Source organism: Mastigoproctus giganteus, chromosome 6 (genome assembly GCF_048544385.1).
Source record: "Mastigoproctus giganteus isolate SK-2022 chromosome 6, ASM4854438v1, whole genome shotgun sequence".
Taxonomy (NCBI): domain Eukaryota; kingdom Metazoa; phylum Arthropoda; class Arachnida; order Uropygi; family Thelyphonidae; genus Mastigoproctus; species Mastigoproctus giganteus.
Genome location: NC_143580.1, coordinates 76,717,275 through 76,737,105, shown reverse-complemented (window position 1 = coordinate 76,737,105; position 19,831 = coordinate 76,717,275). Strand labels below are relative to the sequence as shown.

The following is a 19,831-nucleotide window of genomic DNA, read 5'->3' as shown; positions in this document are numbered from 1 at the left end:
TTGTATGCATTACATATATTTTAAAAAAATAATGAAAAAAAACCTGTAACTAGATATATTTGGGAGATGAAACAATGCACATTAAATCACTATTAGTTGTTTTACTTCAAGATTTGATCAAGCATGAGTCATGTGACCAATTTATGCTTAATTTAATCTATTGATATATTTTTTTGAAACATCTAGTATTCAAAAGTTTCGCTTCATTTTCTTAACCGTGGAGGCCATATTACTATTGGCTATATGGTGCAAGGAAGCCTAAGGCTTATGCTGCACCAGTCAAAAAAAAAAAAAAAAAAAATTGAGTTACCCTGAGAGAGAGAGAAGAATGATGATATCCAGCGCATACTCACCAGATGTGAGCCCCTCGCATATATCAATTATGAGAGCGCACGCCAAATAATAATTTAGTGGGTTCCATGCATATAAAATTCATTGCCAAATCGCAAAGATATTCAGCCTAACATAGACTTCGATTTCTTAGGGTGCAGTTTTATCGCGATGAGTATCCACTACAAATAAACAGTCCTGATAAATAATACTGCTATATATATATTTATAATGTTTCGCAATAAATAGGGATAGTAGGTGTCTGTGAGATAAGAAGACTATTCCAGAGAGGTAGAGTTGGCTATTGCTGCGCTCGTAAAAAAATAAAAATGTTGCGCTCCAAATGCTCATAAATAAACATTACAGATTACTAATAGAGAAATAATAAAATACAGCAAAACTGTGTATCGTGCTCACTCATTTTTTCATTTTTCAAAATTAATAAATATATCATATATTATATCATTTTTAAATCCTACTTTTCTGCTTCTCTGTTTAAATGCCCCGCCTGTCTGTTCCCTCGTCGGTAGCATTGGTATAATTACCGGGCTCCCAACACCGGGTGGAATAGACGTTCAAGTTCAAAATCCCGTCAATGACGCGAGGAATTTTTATGGTCCTTTTAAAACGTGTCTGAGTTAGTCTGTCTCCAGCGAGGGAAGCATGGTTTTTGCTTCCGGAAACTGTTTTTCGTGCAGCAAATCGACCACAGAACACATGCAATTTGCAGCTATATATTATATATGGCCAAAGTTGCTGATGTGCCTAAGAGCCAACAAGAACAACAACCCTGCTTGCTTCGCGCCGATTATGACTCTGACTTAATAGTCTCAATTACCTTTTCACTTTTTTGAATTTTATTTGCCCGTCTCCTAGTAATTAGTAGCAGGCCCTGCCATATTACCTCACAGTATTATTATTATTGTAATTTATCTATTTTTTCATTATTTTTATGTATATTAATATTTTAATTCTCCGAACGTTTTGCATTTTTTCTAATTATTAATGTTTTGTAACGAAAACCAGTATTTAACAACCGGGTACATCTAATTAGCATTAGCAAGGGCACATGATGCAGGAAAGCAAGCTTATATTAACCCCAGGGGCTCACATCTTGTGAGTATGTGCTTGGCACACCCAGGGTCCTGAGCTGGATATCATCATCATTCTCTCTCTCTCTCTCTCTCTCTCTCTCTCTCTCTCTCTCTCTCTCAGGGTAACTCAGAATTTTTTTTTTAGCTGGTGCAGCATAAGCCTTAGGCTTCCTTGCACTATATGGCTAGTAAATAATAATAATAAAATAATATAGCATCAGTCAAAAAAAACACACCCACCCTTTCCATTTCACCCATCCGCTCGCTCCAAATGTTTGTCTAGTTGTGCCTTGAATCTGTTTAAGCTATCAACTTCTGTGACACATGGAAGTTTGTTCCAGCAATTAACCACCCGCTGGTTAAAGGCAAACTTCCGCACATTTATCCTACAACGGTCTTTCCTCCATTTCAATTTATGCCCTCTCAGGCGATTATTCTGAACAAGAGGAAGAATCCCATCAGCATTGAGCATGCTCAGACCATTCAAGACTTTGTCCACCTCAATCAGATCACCTCGCAGGTGCCTAGTCTGTAGACACTGTAATTTGCAAAACTTAAGCCTTTCTTCGATTTTATATATTGATTCGAATTGATTTTACATATCAAATCAACGCGGTTTGCGGTGTAGCGTAGCCACCGCAAACCATGCTGCGGCAATGTCCATATTGCTGTGTGCTGGTAACACAGTGAATTTCTGAATTACAGGCTTCCTCTTATGCAAATTTCGGTAACTTAACGTTATATAATAACAGTTTTGTACAGTTAGGTTACGGAAATTGGCTAAAGTATCAAATAAATAATTATATGTCACATTAGGTCTTCCCGGAATATTAATTAATCAGCCTAAGTGTGTTATGCTCATGAATTGAGTGTGTTCTCTGGTCGATGTGCTTGTTTTACTGGATGAATACTTGATTCAAAATTAGGTGAAAATACCCTGGGGAATTATGACTGGAGCCACAGTTTTCTGTGGCTCCAGATGTAAAGCGATTTGGTGATCAAGTGTCTGCCAGTGAATTTGAGCTCTTTCTTGGAAAGCAAAATCATTTCCTTATTTATAGCATAACACTAAAACTGAATTGTATAACCAGTAGTAAAAAAGTACTTTACTAGATAAGGAAGGAAAGTAAACTTCATTTCCTTTTTTTCTTTTCTAAATACTAATCCATTACTGCTTGGTGACAAAGGTGGCACTGCTTCTGCCTCCACGTCGGGAGACTGGTAGCCTGGAGGGAGAAAGTTCTCCCATCCAGGGTGAAATGGAGCAAAGAGATTCTAATCCCCTGAAAGCTGCTGAGTTCAAAGGCCAGAATGTAACATGTTGTAAATATGAGGAGCTGGGCTCTGTCTCAGCAAAATGTCAAAAGACTGATAGTTTGTCGCCTGAGATCAGGGAACTTGATAGTCGAAGTAATCACTTCTCGACAATCTGAGAAATTACAAAAACTCAACTTTCTGTGGAACATCTCTTTGTTTCCCCACATGCATCCATAGATACATCAAATGTATCATTATCGAATGGGACCTGATGGATCTATCAGACGAAGAACTGAAGCAAGAATTACAAGGTAGAGAGTGATTAATGTAAGAAGAATCATGGGGAAAAAGAAGAAAGTATGTTAGTTCCCACACAGAACACAATTATTATCTTCGATAATCTCGAACCATAGGCAGTGATCAAGGCAGTCTATCTAAGCTGTCATGTTAAGGCATGTGTATCCCAAACCCCCTTACGTTGCTGTAAGTGCCAAAAGTTTGGGCGTTCGTAAGCTGCTTTCCGAGGAGGAGCTACCTGTGCCACATGTGAATCTCCCAAGCACAACCTAGCTGACTGCGTAGCTGCAACCCCCAAATGTCTGAACCGCAAACAAGAATATCCTGCATATTCCAAAGAGTGTCCCCTCTGCAAGTAGGAGAAAAAGATTCACCGATATGAAACTGAGCCTAATTTACCAGGAAGCCAAAAAATCTCTACCAGTCCCAACCCTAGACAAGCAAACCAATGCCCAGGCCATCATTGAGAAAAGTATCGATTGTCACTCAAACGGAAGTAACAATCGTACCCAGTGAATCCTAGCTCACTGGGCTAGGTCAGTATTGCTCACTGTACCCGTAAACTAAGTAAAGCAGTAAATACACCGATAACCATAAAACCAGCTGCTGAACACTGTAGACAGCATGGACGCTGAAAATCAAGTGAAGAGGACCGCATCCTAGAGCTATTTATGGACGAGGAAATGGGCACTGGAAAACCTTACTTCCCGAAAAGGGGGCAACATAGAAATGAACGACAGAAATCGACAGCCCATCGGAAGCATACCTGTGGTTCCTCTAAACCACCTTAATAATGCATACACTCTTCTGTGAAACTGTAGAAGTTACCGCAGTAACTTAACGGACATCTGAAATCTCCTTGCGCAACAAGACACCATTGCCTTGAGCCTACAAGGAATAATTTACCTTCACAGGTAACCATCTCACTCCGGAACTATGTAATACATCGGAAAGATTCTGTTACACAAAATCTGAACAATATGGATCACGAAGGAGTAGCATTGATAATTAGCTCTTTGATGCTCTCGAAGGTAATGACACCTTGAAGCAGTCGCACTCCGAATTCGCATAAACCTTGATAAGTTTATGCGCATAAAATATAGGCTCACTAAATTATCCTTAACAGATTAAATGTATACTGACTTAAAATAACTAGTGGTGCAACTTCTCCAGCCCTACTGTATCTTCGGAGACCTTAATAGTCATCACCTTCTATGGGGAAATCAAAATCTGGACAAACGCGGCCAAATATTTGGAAAATTACTTGACCAACATAATCTGATAGTTTACTGGAGCTCAGGCTATTGTGGGTAGCACAGTTGGTAGGATAGCCGTTCTCCCCCAAACGATAGAAAAGACCTTAGTTCGAATCCCGTCTATGACGGAAGGAATTTTTATGGGTCTTTTCACAATAATAAGTCGGTCTCAGGCAAGGATTTTCCCCCCGTAAACTCTGGTTTTTCATCCAGCAAACAGAAATTCGACCTCGGAACGTACGCAATTGACGGACAATTTGCACAGAGCAACAGGGCCTTAGTCGACCATATTCCTAAATTCAACAACTGGAGCAACAACTGAAGTGCACCCATACACAAATTTTTCTATGGGATCTGCTTCAGCCATCAATGTTTCTTTATGCTCAGCCACCATATATCCTTTATTTGAATGGACTATACAGGGTGCCTTAAAAATATTGGTACAAACGTTTAGGGCAGGTTGGTTACATCTAAAGGAATATGAATCGCATAGGAACCCATAACCGGAAACGTCACGGGAAAGTAGTAGCAGAGGCACAAGAAGCAGAAATGACACAAGACAGTAATTAGTGGGAAACATTTATTTGACATAATATTAACAATGGAGTACGAGATGGATGCATTTCATGATGTTACAACATATGCTCGAAGGTTCCACCATGAGACACGATGACACCGATGCAGCAGGGATTGGCGGACACAGTCGAACACACCTGGAGTTTCTTTGAGAGTAGCAGCAGTGCAGACGAGTCTCGCCACGAGATCCATTTACGTCTCCACAGGCGATTCATACATGATATATTTGAGGGCCCCCACAGAAAGAAATCAAGGTTCGATAAATCAGCTGAGCGTGGGGGCCAGGCAACGGGTCCACCAAGGCCAATCCATCGACGCCCAAAAACGCCTGTTCAAATTGTCACGAACACACCTTCCATAATGGGCAGGCACCCCGTCATGTTGAAACCAAATGTTGCATCTCACATTTGCTGGAACATCGTCAAGTAACCCTGGTAGAACTTGTTCAAGAAATATCCGATATTTAGCGGAGTTCATGCGGGATGGTAATAGGTATGGGCCGACTAAGCAGTCACCGACCATACCTGCTCACACATTTATTGCGAAACGATGTTGTGCCGCATGGGGACGCACACCGTGTGGGTTGTTGTGAGCCACACATGAGCATTGTGCTAATTGAATAAGCCTCGTCCGTGAACAAAACAGGCTGGAAAATTCAAGTCTTGAACACCTTCTTGGAAAAACCACTGCGCAAAAGCCACACGTGCAGGATGATCTTGGGGAGCAGTAACTGAACCCTTTGGAGATGAAAGGGGTGTAAGGAATCATCGTGCCAGACACGCAGTACACTGCAACGAGATACTCTTAAGGCAGAGGCAATGGCACGTGTGCTGGTAGTAGGATTATTCTGGACGGCATTCAACACACTTTCTTCCATGGCGGGAGTTCGCGTCGAACATGGTCTGCCCGCACTATTCCTGTTACCTCTAAATGGCCTGACGTAGCCCAGTGGTCAGGAGCGAGAGTGCATAACACACGTTCCTTGAGTGGACCGGGGTTCAAGCCCGTGACTACTAAATACGATAAATATTTGTATTGACGATTTATTGTAAACTCTACTGACTTGGTTGTCATGCTGGAGTATAAACAGAAAATTTATTTATTTATTTATTAAATGAACCATAATCGCACAAATTTTGATGCACACGTGCAAACAAACGGTGGTCCGGTGCATGTCTGTCTGGGAAGCGTTCTCCATAAATTCGTTGAGCGGCTCATCCACTGCTCTCTGCTAATCCATAAGGTGCATGTCTGCCAGCTCACAGTTCGTATATCGATGCATGCTCTTCGTGCGGCGACTACTGCTTGAATGAGTAAACCAGAAATTTTCCCTCTCGCGAACTTATGAACAGCGCCGTGAACCGACTTACGGTGACGTTTCCGATTATGGGTTCCTATGCGATTCATATTCCTTTAGATGTTACCTACCTCCCCTAAACGTTTGTACGTTTAGGTGAGGTAGATATTTTAGAGACACCCTGTATATATAGCAAACCATTAGGCAATGACCATTATCCTGTAATATGCCACAGCAACACCGCTACCTTTCCATCAAATTTAAAAAATATTGCTTCGATAGAATAGACTGGGGTCTGTATAAGCAGCAGGTTGTACTGGATGAATAGGAGATCCAAAATTCCACCATAAACTGAGCCTTGGACTATATCAAACCAAATACTGAAGGCAGCAGACATATCAATTAGCATTAGTTGAGGTATATGATGCAAGAAAGCAACCTTATATAGCATTAGCTAAAAAAAAAAAAAAACCTTCCCATTTCATCCACCCAGTCACTCCAAATGTTTGTCTCATTCAGCCTTAAATTTATTTAAGCTATCAACTTCTGTAACAACAGATGCAAGTCTGTTCCAGCAATCAACTACCCACTGGTTAAATGCAAAATTCCACAGCTGTCTTTCCTTAATTTGAATCTATTCCCCCTTAGGTTCGTAATCTGAGCAAATGGAATTTTCGGATCAGAATTCAGCGTGCTCAGCCCATTCAAGGCCTTATACACCTCAATCAGATCACATTGCAAGTGCTAAGTCTCCAGATGCTGCAACTTCCAGAACTTAAGCCTCTCTTGGTAAAAACACCCCTTTGTTACTCTCTCCAATCTTTTTGCACTTCTCTGCCCTCGTTCTAGCAACTCTACATCCTTCCTAAAATGAGGCCTCCAGATCTGGATACAGTACTCAAGGTGTGGCCTGATCATTGCATTATACAAAGGGATAAGAACTTTGTCTCTGCTAACAAAATTCCTATATATCATTGACAAAACTCCTTGACCTGCTCTGGCACCCGTCTGCACTGCTCAGAGAACTTCACATCTGGCTGCACAATTACCCCCAGGTAATTTTCATACTCCACCACCCTGATTGTAGTACCACACTGTTGGTACGTTCTCTTGGGTTACTTCTACCCATATGCAGTACTTTGCATTTGTCTATGTTAAACTTCAGGTGCCACTTCTCAGTCCATCTGCCTAACTTTTCTAGATCCTCTTGCAGTAGCATACAGTCTTTAGTTGTTATTTGGTTTTTAGGAGCATTAGTAACTAAGGCCATATTGCTCCGGGGATATGCAGTGGTCACGGGCTCGAACCTCAGTCTAATGAAAAAGCGTGTGCTACGCACTGCTGCTCCTACCCACCTGGGTACGAAGGGGCCCTGTCTTTAGTGTCAACAAAACCCTGGAACCTTTGTATCATCTGTAAACTTGGACATTAAGCCTATTATACCTTCATTGATATCATTCATAAATACACAAAACAACAATGGGTCCAGGACCGAACACTGCGGGACTACACTAATAACATTAGTCCATGTACAGCAGTGTCCATATATTACCATTCTCTCCCGTCTCCCACTCAACCACGACTTTATCAATTGCAGCAACTTGCCTTTAATCCATACTGCTCCAATTTGAAAATTAGTCTTCCATGTGCAACAGTATCAAAAGCTTTCCTGAAATCCAAGTATTGGATATCAAAATTATTTTTTTCATCTAGTTGCTTTGTGACCACATCGTAGTATCCAATCAAATTGGTCAGACAAGACTTCCCCTTAACAAACTGAACTATTACTGCAGTCTTGTCTAGGTGACCTGCATCACTTCTTAAACAAGTGACTCCATTATTTTCCCTGGAACAGAAATTAAACTAACAGGTCTATAATTATTTTGTCACCCTTTGAACCCTTTATGAATTGCGGATACATTTGCACATCTCCAGTGCATGGGGACCTTCGCTAAATCTAAGGGTGATCTTATAATTATGGCTAATGGCTTGCTAACTCTCCTCGCTGCCTTCTTCCCTATAACTGGATAGATTCCACCTGCTCCAGGTGCCTTTTTTATGTTTAACTTCAACAATTTCTTCTCCACTTTGCTCTCCGTTATTACAAAATTAATTCGCTTCCTGTTAGAGTTTAGTAAACTTCTGTCCTCACCTTCCTTACAGAGATCCTCATGTGTGAATGTAGATGCAAAATATAGTCATTCAGTTTTTCAGCTATCTGAGTAGGATCATCAACAGTCGAACCGCTGATATCAAGTGGACCATTCTGATTCATCCCCTTCCTACTAGAGTGTACATAAGTAAAGAAATCTTTGTTGTTTTTCTTTGCATCCTTTGCCAACAATTTTTTGTAATCAGCCTTCGCTTGCCTAACCTCCTTTGTGACTTGATTACGCTCTAGCTTATATCTCCCATAGCCTACTGTGTCACCTGATAATTTATATGCATTCCACACATTTTTCTTCTCTGCCACGAGCTTCATTAGTTCCTCTGACATCCATTTAGGTCTAATTCGTAAACAGCATTTCTTGGTATGAAAAGCCTAGTAGCTACCAAAATTAATTCGTTTAAGGCTTCCCATTTAGAATTCACTGTTTTAAACTTCATCAGTTGACCCTACTATATAGAATTTAAAACCGTCTGAGACCGCTGTAGTCACCCTTACGAAAACAAAAACCATTTCCCTTTACCTGGGAGGTAGTAGTAACATTTTTAAGTAAATTCGACATAAGGACACTCTGATCACATGTCACCCAGTGGTTCGTTTATCTCAAATTCTTAATGCATGAATAATCAGATCAAGAGTATTACTCCTTCTGGTTGCCCCTCGAATGTATTACTGTAGAAAACAATTCTCCAATAAATCCACAAAGGTCTTGCCAACATGCGAACGACCAACCCAGTGGTTCCAGTTAAAATCCCCCATTACAAGACATTCTGATTTACTGGCCGACTGTATTTCTCTGCGCAATTGTTCGTTGTACTCATCAGAGTCATTAGGCCTATAACATACTGCATGATCCTAAGTAGATGGTTTAATTTCGGTCCCTCGCTGGAAAACTACCGTGTCTTTATGGCATTGATTTTTACGTTTTATACTCAATAAAGTATTGCCACAGAGCAAAACGGAAAGAAAAGAAAATAACAGGTTGCAGGTAAAATATGTTTACTATGAACAAAAACACAGGTAAAAATACAGGAAATAAATACAAAGCTTTAGGACGGGGATGGGCTGTGACCGTTAATGCAAAAAGTACAGAACACTGCGTGCCATGGCAGTCATGTATGGTGAATGTGTGCTACAGGTGCGGGTAACAATTAGCTGTTAGAAGGGAATGCTTGCCGTTGTATCTGTAATGCCTGGGAAAGTTATAAATGGAGAAATTTGTCAGCCAAGTGGATGGTTGTCTCAGTAATTGTACTGACACGATATCTTCTATTCTGATTAAAGGAACTGCAACAACACGATATGTGCAACGATTCCAACCAGAAGTGGCGACGGTAATTGCGGGACCGATCAATAATCACGACGCCGCGGTGTTGGATCAATGTCGTGCTGGGTTGACCAGAAGTGCTCAGAATGACTGAGTGATCCACCTCCGCTGAACAGATAGCTTTCTCATGTTCAGAGACACGACTAATGAGGCTCCTGCCAGTTCCCCCAATGTAGCAGCCAGTGCAGTAACGGCAGGAAATACGTAGACTAATCCACTCTGCAGCAGGGGGGGAACTGATGTTTTAACCCTCGATACTATGGATTGCAACTTCCTTCATCTTTATCCCATGAGCCTTTAATACTCTAGAAATTTGTTGCAATAGGTTCGGGTTGAATGGGATAAAGGCGGCGTCATTACTGCACGTCTTCCAGTGGGCTGTATGTGGTTGTGGGGCTGTAGGTCACACCTATCTAGGGCGCTGGTGGGGTAGCCGCATCTCTCCAGATCTGTTTTAATCCTAGTAATTTCAGTGTGCCTCTCTAGAATGAGTCCAGTCACGGGTTAGCAGGGCTCGCACCATGCCGAGAAGATGGCTGCATGCGTGTGCTGACCAGTAGTTGGTGAAGTGGCCAGCACACATCGGTTTTCGATAGACTGATGTCTTCAAATTTGTACTCTCGCGCCAGACAAGGGTATCCAGAAGAGGAAGAGTATTGTCCGACTCCAGTTCGATGGTGAATTGAATGAATGACGACAGTGAGTTAAGCTGGTGCAAAAGTCTATTGCATTCCTCTTTGTGGTCATTCCCCTGAGGAATGATACAAACACATCACCCACATAGTGGCACCAAAAAGCAATGGGATCTTGCAAACCCACAAATGTGCGATACTCTAGCTCCTCCATTGTGATATTCACTGTAACTGAACCATGTAACCCATGGCTGTACCCTGTATCTGTCGGTAAATGACTCACCAAACATGAGCCAACAAGTCAAGCACAATCTAAGGGCGGTACAAGTGTCCTCAGAAGTTAGAAGATCTATTTCTCAAGGTTTGGTTGCCGTCTACAAGCTCCTTGGCCCACATGATGGTCATTTCAGCTGAGATTGAAGTGAAAAGAGATACCATGTCAAATGAGGCTATGACTTCATCATCTGAGATGGATATGGTACGAATCCAATCCAGGAATTTCCCATTGTTAGAAATGGTGTTGGCGGCCTTGCCCACTAGGAGCGAGAGCAGGCTCGAAACGAACTTAGATAATTCGTAGGTCGGGGAACCACAACAGGTAACGATTGGTCTTAAGGGCACTCCTTCCCTGTTGACCTTTGGTAGACCATAGAACTGTGGAATCTGGCAGCCGGAGGCATGTATAAGCCAGCGCACGGATTCAATGACTTTCCCGATTGATACAAACTGTTGACGAGGGTGTTTACCTTGGACTCCCATTGCTCCAGAATCTTGACAGGAGAGGGGTGCAGCATGTGTTAGTAGACGGAGGTGTCTCGTAGCAGTAATAGGGCTTTTCCTTTGTAGTCGGAGCGGTTCAAAACGACGGTAGCTAAGAAAAAGAACAGGTGTAGAGTAGGGTAGCTAAGAAAAAGAACAGGTGCATGTATACTTGTGTGTACACCAATGCTAGGAGTTTAGTAAATAAATTTGATGAATTTGAGGTGTTGCTCAAAACATCAAAGGCAGATATTGTGGGGATTTCAGAGACGTGGTGTCACACAGATATAAGAAATGCAGAACTGGAATTTGGGGAGTACAATGTCTACAGAAAGGATAGACAGGATAGGAAGGGAGGAGGGGTTATGCTATTAGTTAAAAAACACATAAAATCCAAGGAAGTGAAGCCAGTCGACATCGCTGGACAGTGCAGTGTCGAGTCAGTTTGGTGTGACATAAGCATTGGGAGATCAAAATTGAGAGTAGGAGTGTGCTATAGGCCTAATGACTCTGATGAGTATAATAAGAAACTGTTCGGAGAAATAGAGTGGGCCAGTAAATCAGAGAGTCTTATAATGGGGGATTTTAATTTCCCAGATATTGACTGGAATTTGGGGGCTGGTCACTCACACAGTAGCAAGGCTTTTGTGGATTTATTGGATGATTGTTTTCTACATCAGCATGTTCGGGAGGCAACTAGAGGGAGTAATACTCTTGATTTGATTATCAGTAGTGATTCTTCATGCATTAAGAATCTGCAGATAAATGAACCACTTGGTGGCAGTGATCACAGTGTGCTGAAGTGGGAGTTACTCAAAGAGGTAACTACCATTAGGGGTAAAGGGAAGGGGTATTGCTTTCGTAAAGGCGACTACAATGGACTGATACAGTATTTAAATTCTATACAGTGGGATCAACTGATGATATTGCCAACAGCAAATTCAAAATGGGAAGCATTCAAAGAACTTATCGTGGAAGCTACTAGGCTTTACATACCAACTAAGAAATATTGTTCAAGGTTTAGGCCTAAATGGTTGTCAGATGAACTAATGAGGCATATGGCAGAGAAGAAAAATGCATGGGATACATACAAATTAACACGTGACACGGACGCCTATGATAGATACAAGTTGATCTGTAACCAAGTTACAAAGGAGGTTAGGCAGGCGAAGGCAGATTACGAGAGATCCTTGTCAAGGGATGCGAAGAAAAACAGCAAAGAGTTCTTTACTTATGTAAACTCTAGAAGGAAGGGGATGAATCAGATTGGTCCACTTGAGATCGATGGGTCAACTGTTGATGACCCTGCTCGGGTAGCTAACAAACTAAATGAATATTTTGCATCGACATTCACACATGAGGAGTTATTCAGCGAGGGGAATGCCAGAGGTGTATTCAACTCTAGCAGTAAGCTAGAGAATCTTGTAATAACTGAGAGCAAAGTGGAGGAGAAATTGTTGAAGATAAACACAAGAAAGGCACCTGGGGTGGATGGGATCTATCCAGTTATATTAAAGGAGGCAGCAAAGGAGGTAAGTAAACCCTTAGCCATAATTATGAGAGCTTCCTTGGACTCAGGGGAGGTACCCATTGACTGGAGATGTGCAAATGTGACCCCAATTCACAAAGGGGGATCAAAGGCTGACACAAGTAATTATAGACCTGTGAGTTTAACTTCTGTTCCCGGAAAATTAATGGAGGCACTGGTGAAAGAAGCACTGCAGGATCATCTAGACAAGACTTCAGTTATAGCTAGGACACAGCATGGTTTTGTTAAGGGGAAGTCTTGCCTGACCAATTTGATTGGATACTATGATGCAGTCACAAAAGAACTGGATGCAGGGAATAACTTTGATATTATATACTTGGATCTTAGAAAGGCTTTTGATACTGTTGCACATGGAAGACTGCTGCACAAATTGGAGCAGTGTGGCATTGGAGGCAAGTTGCTGCTATGGATAAAGGGGTGGTTGAGGGGGAGAAGACAGAGAGTGGTAATCAATGGACACTGCTCATCGTGGACTAATGTTATTAGTGGAGTCCCTCAGGGTTCAGTATTGGGGCCTTTATTGTTTTCTGTATTTATAAATGATATTGATGATGGTATATCAGGCTTAATGTCCAAGTTTGCAGACGATACGAAGGTTGGCAGGGTTGTCAAGGACACTACTGACACTATGCTGCTGCAACAGGATTTGGAAAGGTTGAGCAGATGGGCTTCGAGGTGGCAAATGAAGTTTAACATTGACAAATGTAAAGTACTACATATGGGAAACAGCAACCCCAGAGCAACGTATCAACTCTGTGGTACTACACTGACAGTGGTAGAGAATGAAAGGGACCTGGGGGTGGTGGTGCAGGCAGATATGAAGTTCTCTGAGCAGTGCAGACGAGCTGCAAGAGTAGCTCATGGTGTATTGTCAATGATATATAGGAATTTTTCTAGCAGAGATAAGGAGGTGATTATTCCCTTGTATAAGGCAATGGTCAGGCCACACCTAGAGTACTGTATACAGGCCTGGAGGCCTCATTTCAGGAAGGATGTAGAGCTGCTGGAACGAGTACAGAGAAGGGCAACTAGATTGGTGAATGGGACAAAGGGGTTCTCTTACGAAGAAAGGCTTAAGTTTTGCAAATTACAGTGTCTGGAAACTAGGCACCAGCGGGGTGATCTGATAGAGGTGTACAAAGCCTTGAATGGTTTGAGCATGCTCAATGCTGATGGGATTCTTCCTCTAGCTCAGAAAAATCACCTGAGAGGGCATAAATTCAAATTGAGGAAAGACAGATGTAGGATAGATGTGCGGAAATTTGCCTTTAGCCAGCGGGTGGTTGGTGGGTGGAACAGACTTCCATCCCTTGTCGTGGAAGTTGATAGCCTAAATAAGTTTAAGGCTCAGCTGGACAGGTATTTCGAACGAACAGAGGGGTGAAGTGGAAGTGGTTATTTTTATTTATTTATGTTACTTTTTTTTTTTTTTTTTTTTTTTTTTGGCTGATGCTGCATAAGCTTGCTTTCTTGCATCAAATGCCTCTACTAATGCTAATGCTAATGCTAAAAGAGATACCATGTCAAATGAGGCTATGACTTCATCATCTGAGATGGATATGGTACGAATCCAATCCAGGAATTTCCCATTGTTAGATATGGTGTTGGCGGCCTTGCCCACTAGGAGCGAGAGCAGGCTCGAAACGAACTTAGATAATTCGTAGGTCGGGGAACCACAACAGGTAACGATTGGTCTTAAGGGCACTCCTTCCCTGTTGACCTTTGGTAGACCATAGAACTGTGGAATCTGGCAGCCGGAGGCATGTATAAGCCAGCGCACGGATTCAATGACTTTCCCGATTGATACAAACTGTTGACGAGGGTGTTTACCTTGGACTCCCATTGCTCCAGAATCTTGACAGGAGAGGGGTGCAGCATGTGTTAGTAGACTGAGGTGTCTCGTAGCAGTAATAGGGCTTTTCCTTTGTAGTCGGAGCGGTTCAAAACGACGGTTCGGCTTCCCTTGTCTGCTGGAAAGATGACAATGGAAGCACCTTGTTTCAGTGTGTCTAGAGAAGAGATTTGACGTCGACTGAGATTAGAGATTAGACATGATGCAAGATCGCCATGGTTTTCAGGCGAATCGCATTCGCAACCTCCTCAGGGATGCATATCAATGACATTTCAACAGCTAAAGCAATCTCGGTGATTGCAGGGAAGACCTGCAAACTTCATTCCCAGGGTGAGTAAATCCAATTGCTTTGCTGATAATTTGTGGGTTTTCCAGATCCCATTGCCTTTTGGTGTCTGTACGTGGATGATGTGTTTGTGGTGATCGGGCAATCGGCCTTTGCACCACCTTAACTCTCTGTCGTCTTTCATCCAATTCACTATTGAACGGGAGTAAAACAATACGCTTCCTTTCCTGGATACCCTTGTCTGGCACAAGGGCACACATTTGAAGACATCAGTCTATCGTAAGCTGATGACTGCTGGCCAGTAGCCAAATACCGGTTAGCTCATGCACGCAGACATCTTCTCGCCACGGTGCGAGCCCTGCTAACCCGTGCTTTGACCCACTTTAGTTCTGCGGATGAGAGGTGCACTGATATGACTAGGATTAAGACAGATCTGGGGAGATGCAGCTACCCCACCAGTGCCCTAGATAGGAGTGACCTATAGGCCTGCGATAACATAGTAGCCCACTGGACTATGTGCCTCGACCACTTTTATCCCATTCTACCCGAACCTATTGCAACAAATTTCAAGTCTTGAAGCACATCGAAACCTAAACATTTCCGACCCATCTCCAACTCCTCCAGCCTGCTGAAGCTCCTGGAGAAGACCTTACTCCCGATCCTCACCAAGCAGATCATGCCCAGTAATCCAGCCCAAATTCACTACTCCCTTCCAAACAGATCAACGATCACAAATCTGCTAGCCACAACGAATACTATCTTGTCAGCATTCGAGAAAAGGCACGAACTAGCTGTGACTTACTTAGACATTGAGGCTGCATTTGATGCCGTCCAAGTAAACCAACTACTCACTCTCCTGGAATGCCACTTCCAGATTACAGGGAACATATTATGCTTTCTCTCCTCTCTTCTGAATAACAGAGTTATAAAGCTTCATACAGGAGATCGCACCCTTACTAGATCCGTCACCGCAGGAGTCCCACAAGGAGGGGTCCTTTCCAGCCTTCTGTTCTCATCTATTATCTTCCCACTGGTTGCACATTCTCGATGTCTACTGAGCTATGCAGATGATATCAAGATACTGACTCCCATCATCCCTGGTCAAGACCTTGATCTGGTGAAAACGGAAATTAACAACACTCTCACTGCAGTCACATCTTACCTCTGCCAGTTCGGGCTCAAGATCAATCCTGCTAAGTCCGAATTCATGGTGTATTCATTGAAGCAAACTCCTTCTTCTCTCCAGCCTTCGGTCGGCAACATCCTCATCCCAATTGCATCCAGCCATCGTGATCTGGGCGTTGTATTCGACTCCAAACTTCGATTCAACGCCCACATAGACATGCTCCTCACACGTGCTTCAAGACTCCGGTGGATAGCAAAACAGCATCTCCTTCATATCAGAGATAAAAAGACAACCGTGAGGTACATAAGAGCAATCATCTTTCCACCTTTACTCTATGCTGCTGAAATTTGGGCGTCAGCGGCACCATCAATAAAGAAACCACTCTTTGCCACAGAATTCTGGCTCCTAAAGTGGGCCAACAGGAAGCACAACCTTCCAGCTCTGATTCACACCACGCAGCTTGCCAACTCTCTCGGGATTCCACGGCTTCCCACCTTAGTCGAAGACCAACGCCTCCTAGCAACAGTCAAGATGATAACAGGCATAATCGCAACACCTTCATTCTGGGATACCTGTGGCTGGAGGATCCCCCCTGCTGCCCTTAGGGCCAATCCCGAGCTCTACTCGCATTCAGCGCGACTCCATCTCTCGGACAGGTTCCTTCCTCAGCAGATGTTCAAGCAAACCCAGGCACTTGACGCCGACCTGAACAAATTCGCTATTGACCGGACTTACAGGAAAAAAATTATGTCTAGTAGGACTAATCTGCATTGACATGTGTACCTTGCATCTGTTCCTGTCTGATTGAGCTGGTGCTCTTATCTCGATGTTAAGTCAGCTCAATCAGACCTAACTCTCGTAAGGAGTTCTCTCCTTTGTATAAAATATGTTTTCTTTTGTAAAATTACCTGTTTTTGTAAATTAATTGTTCTATTTTCCCGGAAGTTTCGGGAAGTTGTACAAATGTAAACCCCTGGCTTTTTGGCCGTGAAGGGCATTAAAGATTATCTCTCTCTCATGGAATAAAATGCTTACAACTCCCGGTCAGGAAGTTGCGATCCCTCGTCTCGAGGGTTAAGACATCAGTTCCCCCCCTGCTGCAGAGTGGATTAGTCTACCGCATTTCCTACCGTGACTGCACTGGCTGCTACGTTGGGGGAACCGGCAGGAGACTCAGTAGTCGTGTCTCTGAACATGAGAAAGCTATCTGTTCAGCGGAGGTGGAGCACTCTGCCATTCTGGGCACTTCTGGTCAACTCAGCACGACATTGATCCACACCGCAACGTCATGATTATTGATCGGTCCAGCAATTACCGTCGCCGCGTCTGTTTGGAATCGATGCACATCTCTTTCTGCAGTGGGTTCTTTAACCAAACCAGAGGATGTCGTGTATATCCCATTATTGAGAGGACCATCCTCTTGGCTGATAAATGTTGGCATTTACAATGTTCCCAGGCATTATAGCTACAACTGCAAGCATTCCCTTCTAACAGCTAATTGTTACCTGCACCTGCAGCATGGCACGCACATAGCGTTTTGTATTTTTTTGCATTAAGAGTCACAACTGATGGAAGCCCTTCCCCCAATCCGAAAGCTTTGTATTACTTTCCTGTAATTGTTCATAGTAAGCATTAAACGTATTTTTACTTGCAACCTGTTATTTTCTTTTCTTTCCGTTTTGCTCTATGGCACAATACTTTATTGAATATGAATCCAGAGCACATAGACCTTTTTGCTTATATATATATATCTATATATGTATATTTTGCAATATTGTAGGACACAATGAAAATGTTTTGATTTTGAAGCATATTTGTAGAATGACTACATTGTAATTATATTATATCTTTATCTCCGAAAAGTCTTTTGTACTTTAAGTAAGGAAAACCGTATTTTTTTTAGTTTCACTTACCAGTTTTAAGCGCTTTAGCATATATGCATAACGCACTTATTTTCACTATTTACGGCCGTCCGCATCTAAGAACTCGATTTCTGGTTTGATAGGCAGAGATTTTCATGAAATATTGTATTTGACTCTTACAGGAAGGTTTCTTGAGTTATCCTAAATTGCATAAAAATTGGACAAATGGAAATACAAAATTTAATATTTGGTAAAAAAGGGTTGTTAAGCCACTCCAAATTTCCTTAAAATAGAACGAATAGAAATTCGGTAATTAGTATTTCTTTGTCCCGTCTTCTGTCCATCAGCATTTAATAACTCTACTCCCAGTGGAATGATTTTAGTGAAATTTTATATTTGGCTCATTTAGGACGATTCCTATTATTATTATTAGTGGCATATGATGCAAGCTTATAAAGCATCAGCAAAAAAAAAAAAAAAAAAAAAACCTCTTACGTCACCTGACCATCCTCTCCAATAATTTTTCTCGTTCTCCCTTGAATTTATTCAAATTACTCTCTTCCACAACAAAAGATGGAAGTTTGTTCCAACAATTAACCACCCACTGGCTGACGACAGACCCTCCGCACATCTGTTCTGCAACTATTCTCAATTTGAATTTATGATCTCTGTTGTGTAGTCAGAGCAAGAGAAAAGGATGCCATCAGCATTGAGTTCGCTCAATCCATTCAAAGCCTTAAACACCTCAACCTGGTCACCCTGCAGGTGCTAGTCTCCAAATGCTGCAATTTGCAGAACTAAAGCCATTTTTTGGTAAGACCAACCTTTCGTTCCCTTCACCGATCTCGTTGCCCTTCTTTACCCATTCCACCAGATCTACTTCCCTCCTAAAATGAGGCCTGCAGATCTCTATGCTGTACTCAAGGTGCTACCCAACCTTATACAATGGGATCATCACCTCCTTTTGTCTGCTAGCAAAGTTCTTTTATATATAAATAAACAAATCTTTATTGTAAAGTACAGAGTTACAGCACAATATCCCATCAGCGCGACGAGCACCAGGGATTCACATGTACGTTTTTCTCATTTGAGAAAAACAGAATAAAATACGGCATACAAATACAAAACAGGTTAAAAAATACGGCATACAAATACAAAACAGGTTACAAAATACGGCATACAAATACAAAAATTTTACAAAATGACAGAGTGCAAATACAAAAATAAATTCAAATACAACATACAAATACAGAACTGGATACAAATATAGAAAAACAGAATACAACTTGGCAATGATTTGACTGGGCTGCAGTGATGACAGATTTGAATCTGGGAACGGGATCATCGTGATCCTCTTTTAGTAGGTCAGGGTTCAAAGTTGTATCTGGCCTTGTTACTCATTAGCCTGTCAAAGTCGGCGTCCACACAGTTCAGGACGGCGATCATCTGCTTGGGCAGAAACCTCTCGGTGAGTGCAAGCCTCTTGTGGTGAGCCACAAGTGCAGGTGACGATTTAAGGCTTGTCTGTGGGATAGCGTCAGAACTCTTCAGAACTTTGCCTCCAAGGTGTTTGCTCGCAGAAAAAGAATCAATGCCAGATTAGCGCACCAGAACAATTCACCAAATCCAACTGTGTAAGCGACAATAGTTTGCTTCTATGATTTATTTTCTTCTATGGTTCATGTCTGCATGAATTGTCATTGCACTGATCCTAAAGGGCCCCAGTTCCACATCTGAATTATTCTGGATATAAGAGTATTTATTGAAGACTACCCTTTTTTTTTTTTTTTTTTCTCACCAGCGCCAATCTGTTTTTTTTTCTTTTTTTTTTTTTCTTTTACTATTAGTTTATTATTATTTTATTTTATTCTTTTATTTATTTAGTATTTTTTTCCTTTTACTATTAGTTTATTGTTATTTTATTTTATTATTTTTTTTATTTAGTATTTTTTTTTTATCGCAACGTGTCTTTTTTTTTTTTTTTTCTCACTAATGATTTTTTTTTTTTACCAGCACCACGGGTTGTGTTTACTTTATTATTATCATTATTATTGTTTTTTTATTATTATTATTTTTTATTACTATTATTATTTATTTTATTTATTTATTTATTTTTATTTTTTCTCTTTTCTATCTCGCTCCTTCCTTTTTCCTCTGGAATGGG

At 41.7% G+C, this 19,831-nt stretch overlaps 1 protein-coding gene across 1 annotated transcript in view; it reads left to right on the top strand.

Annotated features, from left to right (window-relative positions):
* The window catches only part of LOC150084418 (NPC intracellular cholesterol transporter 1-like), a 594,638-nt gene that overhangs the window by 127,161 nt on the left and 447,646 nt on the right, over nt 1-19,831 (top strand). The window lies entirely within an intron of this gene.